The 6,307-nt window shown below is 38.0% G+C and overlaps 1 long non-coding RNA gene across 1 annotated transcript; it reads right to left on the minus strand.

The window, feature by feature from the left end:
- Positions 1-3,400: 3,400 nt before the first annotated feature.
- Positions 3,401-5,728, minus strand: LOC119331791. The gene is made up of 2 exons (XR_005160648.1): positions 4,080-5,728; positions 3,401-3,899 (listed from the first exon to the last, which is right to left on the minus strand). It is a non-coding gene; the product is annotated as an uncharacterized LOC119331791 (long non-coding RNA).
- Between the last annotated feature and the right edge of the window lie 579 nt (positions 5,729-6,307).

Here is a 6,307-nt window from a genome sequence, read left to right on the forward strand (position 1 = left end):
GGAAAGCTTGAACAAATGCGAAACTTTTTGTTATATATTATTTCTCCCAATTCATTACGGTTTTATGTAAATTTTCAAAATGGCTAAAAACTTATTTTCGCCGTCATTTTTACAAACTTTATCGGAACAGGGCAAATAATATACCGTTGAAAAGCTACGAAAAATGCAAAACTTTTTCATATTGATGTTTTTCTCCGATTCCTAGTCATTTTCAAGTAATTTCGAAAATGGCGGCATCATTCGTTCTGCCTTTATCGTGAAAGAGATTTTTCGAAAATGCACCGCGTGAAGACCTTGAACTTCTCGGCATGTCTACTTGAACTTCACTATGTTTTTCACGTGTTTTTTTGCTCATAGCTCTCCATTACTCACTGGAATCGAGCAAGTGATATACCGATGGAAAGCTGCTGTAAGCACGCAACTTTCCTGTATAGATCATTTTTCATACTCGCGACGATTTTAAAAGTTTTTCATCTGAAATTCATTCAGTGTAGTAGTTGAACTTCCTGCTGTTTTCACGTTGAACTTTTGTGACGTGTTTTCGCTTGTAATTTTCTCATCCATTCGTTAGTGTTACACAAATGATATTCCTTTTGTACAAACGTCTCTCACAATAATTTTTCTAACCTTCTACGACCGAGGACTTGAACTTATAACAACAAAAAAATTGGACCTTGCCTTTTAATTTATATTTCTTATATTAAACACACACCATGTAGTATGTGAACTTTTCCATTTTTATAATTTGAATTTTTTATTTCCTTTTTGAAACATAATAACTGAACTTCTTTGTTGATTAAGAGAATTATTTTAAAATGCATTTTTTCTTTTTTGTGTTATTCAAACATGGAAATACAAGGTGAACCTCTCTCACAAGAATTTTTGAATTTCCCCAGACAGAACACTTGAATTTCTTTCAACAAACCTTTTAAGCTTTTATTTTTCTATACTTTTATTCTCACCTGAAATGCATTCCTTGCAATACTTGAACTTCTCATTGTTTTCACTATGAACTTCTATCGCAATTTTGTGTATACGTTGAATTACACGAAATTGAAGGTCAGACATCATTTTTTTGCCATTTTAAAATATGTAATTGGAGGTCGGATGTCCCGCAATATAAATTCTGAACCGTGCATGGAGGAGCACGTGAACTTCTTGCAACAAACGTTTTAGGATTTTAGTTTTATATTCCTTTATCCTCACCTGAAACGCATCCCGTGTAGCAGTTGAACTGCTCGTTGTTTTCACTCTGAACTTATGTCACGTATTTTTGTTCGTAATTGCTCACCTATTCGTCGGAGTTGCACAAATGATACACATTTTTTTCGAAACTTATTGAAAATACAAAACTTTTTCTAATATGGTCAAAATTTTGTTTCGAACAACATACACCAATTTTTTAACCATTTATTTTGAAATAGAGCATATGATATACCCTTTTAAAAGTTGGTGAATAAGTGGAACTTTTCTTATGTAGAGCATTTTGTTTCAAAATTGTAATAGTATAAGAGAATTATTTCAAACGCAAAACAACATCTTTTTTGTGTGTTTTTGAACATGTAAATACATGGTGAACCTCTCTTACAAGATTTGTTTACTCTCCCAGGCCGAGCACTTGAACTTCTAGCAACAAAACATTTAGTCTTTGCATTTTCATTATTTTTTCATACAAAATCCACACCATGTAGTACGTGAACTTCTCGCAGTTATCAATCTAAACTTCTCTTGGTTACGTAAAAATATCAAAGTTTTTTATAGACATTGAACCGCTCTACCTTTTTTATTTGAACTTCATCGTGTATTTCTATAAATGTAAAAAAAATTAGAAACATCCAGCTTCTTCGTTATTTCGAATTGAACTTATTGGTTTTAACTTTAGTAACTCAAAAAAAAATAGATTTTCTTCAAATAAGTATCAAGCCGCCCCCCTTTTTCCAATTGAATGTCTTGGTTTCACAAGAAAACATGAGTTTTTTCTATACATTGAACTGCTCCATTTTTTAAAATTGAACTTCGTGGTTTTAATCTTTAGTATCCGAAAAATATGAATTTTTTTATAAACATCAAATAGCTTCATTTTTAATTAGGGCTTCTTGGTATTATTCATTAGTAAGGAAAAGTCCTAATTATGTAATAAATATCGAACCGCTCAATTATTTACATTTGAACTTCTAGGTCTTTTTGAAAAGAGGGAAATCGATTTTTATAAACTTTTTGAATGGCCCATTTTTTTTAATTTGACCTTCTTGATATTGTAATAAACATTGTACTTATCCGTTATTTAAATTTGAACGTCTAGTTTTTTCAGAAACGGGGAAAATCAATTTTCTCTAGAAATTTTGAGCTGCCCTATTTTTCTAAATTAAACTTCTCCGTTTGTTCTTTAGTAACAGGGAAAATCCTAACTATGGAATAAACGTCAAACATCTTCGTTATTTAAATTTGATGTTCTAATTTTTTAACGGGAAATTCTATTTGAACTTCGTTATTTATTATTCTTTAGTATCGGTTAAAAATTTGAGTTTTTTGTAAGCATTGAACCGCTCCATTATTTTAATATGAACTTCTAGATTTTTTTGAAACGGGGAAAATTCATTTCTTTTTATAGACTTTTTCAAATTGATATGTTAATTAAATTCAAACTTCTTGGTTTTTTATCGGTTTATAAAAATCTGAGTTTTTTTACAAACGCCGAACTTCTCCTTTATTTTTAATTTGAACTTATTAGTTTTATTCTTAGAGAAAATTTATGGTTTTCAAAAAAGCATCAAACTTTTTTTAATTGAACTTTAACTTTTATTTTTCGTAGAAGTGGAAAGAATTTGAGTTTTCCGTCTAGGTCGAAGTACTCCGTTATTTTTAATTTGAACTTCTTGATTTTTATTCTTTAGTAAGAAGGAAAATATGACATTTTAATAAATATCGAATTGCTTTCTTTCTGTAATTTGGACTTTTTAGTTTTTTCTATAGTAACTTGGAAACTCTAGTTTCGTAATTAAGATTGAACCGCTTTGTTTAAAAAAATGTTTTTGACTATGCCTTTTTCACAAGAACTTTTCTTTATTACAAACTTGCCGACGGAGAAGACAACCAAATCATGATATACCAAGCAAATATCGTATCTTTGTTTTTTCATACACCAAACTGCCCACGTTTGGTTTTTGAACATTTTTCATTTGCCTTCTATAGACTTCCTAAGTGTTCATTTCAAAATTACCAAAGTTGTGCAAACTATTTTTTATTTGTTTTCTCCAGCATACTTTATTTTTTATTTGAGGAAATACCAAGTTTCAAAAGTGAGAGTCTGTTTTTTTACACACTAAGAAATTGATAAATATAATTTTTGCAAGTTTTTTGACATAAGCTAACAACTTTTTTGAATAAAAGGACACACTAATTATTTTAAAACGCACTTTCTTTTGCCATTACATCAGTATGTTTTTAATTGAACCACACACACAAACAGGAGTACACGCCGGAGCACGCACACAACACACACCATAGCGCGCGCGCGCACACACACACACGAGCACCCACAAGGTGTGCATGCACACACAAACGAGACAACACACCCAGCACGCACGGACCAACGCACTAATTTTTATTTTAATAATTGCTTTTCTAATGCTCTTTCTTAATTTTGAACTTCTCTGAAAGTCTTCTTCGAACTTCTGAATATCTTTTTATAGCTTCTAGCCTTCAGCTTCCAGTGGCCGAGCATTCAGTCAGCTGAAATCTGAAGTAGCATTCAGTTATCCGAACTTTGAAGTATACTACTCCAGTTCTAGAGCAACCTCTCTGATTCAGTTATCTGAACTCTGACTAAAACAATTCAATGCACGAGCGCTTCATGTGCTAGCAGCAGGGCGCTGAAGCTTCCTGGTAGGTGTTGCAGCCTACATGCAGCATTCATCCGTTGTTAGCATTAGAAACATGTGATAGCCACAACATGGGTAATCAACTAATCTACCAGCAATTACATGTCACTTCCGAATCCTACGATGTGCAACCACACGAGTTCTCCAGCAAGCAATTAAACTGAATTAGCCGCAAAAAAGCAATTAAACTGAATTCACCTGGGCCATGGAGATGGAGATGTTGGCAGGGATGCGGAACATTGTCGGCGGAGTTCTACACCTCCAAGAAGAGCTTGTAGACCTTGGCGGTGACCAAAGACATGTCAGGCGCCTCGTGGTCCTTGGTCATGCACTACAGCACCAGCGGTGTGAGCAACTTCGTCGTGTCAATGAGGAACTTCATAACCTGGAGTTTTCAACTTGCAAAAGGAAGGTCTTTTAGCAGTGCAAGTTCAAAAGAAGTATTATGTAGACTGAACTTCATAACATGGAGTTTTCAACTTGCAAAAATGTGAACTCTCAAACATCAGCAAAACAACCTGAAGAAAAACTTGTTCTCTACAGCAATTCACACTATCGGTGTCCATCAGTATCCGAAACAGAGGTAGCGAGAGACAGGTTCCTGTTGTGGCAGGGCTCCTGAGATCGTCACAATTTTTTCAATGCTTCTTCCTGCAAGGAACATACCTCACAAAATCCCATGACCAGCATTGATGCATGCACAGGCGGCCATAAAAAACAACTGGGAGAAGATGCATGAAGGTCATAGCTTAGGCCTTTGGCAGGTCGCCGCTTAGTGCTCAGGCAGGCCGTATAGTGTGTTGTGGGATTGGAGTCCGCCGCCATCTCTGCTTCACTAACACGCACGCGATGTAGGAGGTAGCAGCAGAAGGAAGAAGGTCACCATTAGCGTGGAGAGAAGTTCATCCTTTCATCCAAGGAAAAGGTGGGAAAGGGATGGCCGGAGATGCATCATGCACCTGACCTTCTCAACATCAGACCTTCATGGTCGCCCATGTGACAATGACTTTTTCAGTTTTCTTCTTAAACTCGAGCTCTTTTCTCCTTTCTAAATCAAACTTTGAACTTCTATTAAAATGTTTACATAATCATCAACACAAATATCTCTAAATTGCAGCAGTAACAACCACTTGAACTTCTGTCCAAAAAAATTCTGGACTAGTACAACCTAGAGAATCAACAGCACAACGCCACATTACGCAACTTCTTCTGCGAAGAGGGGAAGTTCGAGGCTACGGTAGGGAGAGGAGGGTGGACACACTAGAGCATGAGAGATAATTGGGAGTACCTCACCGGAGCATCGGAGAGTGACGGTGGCTTGCTTCCTTTGGCCCTAGGTGGTCGACATCCTGTTGAGGACGAGGGGCTCCAGCAGGGCTCAACGCAGAGGAGGGGACAACATCCAGCAGCCCACCATGGATGCAAGTGGCGGCGGCACGGGATGCTGGTGGGAGGACGGCCCTGGTTGCTGTTGGGGCCCGGCGATGCGCGGGGCGGGGCGGCGCAGACGGCGAGGTGGAGACGGGATCTGGCCGGCTTCGGCCAGATCCATACGTGGCTGCGCTCGGCGGCGACCTGCATCGGGCGGCGGCGCTCAGGGTTGGTGGAGGGGCGCGTGCAGGGGGTTGGCTTCAGGGATGCCGGAGCCTCTCGTCGGCGCGGGTCCCTGGTGGGGGACGACGGCGGCAGCGCGGGTTCCTGGTGGGGAACGATGGCGGCAGCGCGGGCTCCTGGTGGGGAACGACGGCGGCGGCGCGGGTTCCTGGTGCGAGAGGGCGTTGAAAGCGATGGGGGAAAGTTCATCGAGTTGGGGTGGGCCGTTCGGAGGAGTGTAACGGGCCGGTCAGATTTACTCTTTTTGCGTGTTTGGAAGTTCCGGAACAGCCGATCGCCCCTATATAGCGCATTATGATCAGAATAGCTATTCTGATACTGGGATTAGAATAGTGTTATTCTCTATATATATATAGGTAAAACTGTGTCTATCATAGCTTGCCACAGAACTAGTTAAGGGTCGTAAATTTTTAACGGTTTAAAAGTTATCAAAAAATATGAAATAAATATGGGAGCATCTCTCTAATGTAATAAAATGATACAACAGAGGGATTGTTAAAATATGCATCTATATGTGCTCGGCAAAAATAATAAGCATTTCAGCTCACTGCGACATAAATATATACTGAACTATTTGTTTTTTGTCTAGGGGACATACAGTCGTATTTTTTAATCCATCCGTTGGATCATGTTATATTATAGGTGTGTTGGTTCAGTATTTTTTCAGAATTTTTGAGAACTTTGGCATCGTTGAAATCCTTAACTAGTTCTGTGGCAAGCACTTGTAAAAAAATCCTTCAGAGTCTTATTCTAATAATAAAAAGCTTATTCTGATAACACCTCCCCCACACAGAGCCTACCCATTAAGAGTC

This window comes from Triticum dicoccoides, chromosome 7A, assembly GCF_002162155.2.
Source record: "Triticum dicoccoides isolate Atlit2015 ecotype Zavitan chromosome 7A, WEW_v2.0, whole genome shotgun sequence".
NCBI lineage: Eukaryota > Viridiplantae > Streptophyta > Magnoliopsida > Poales > Poaceae > Triticum > Triticum dicoccoides.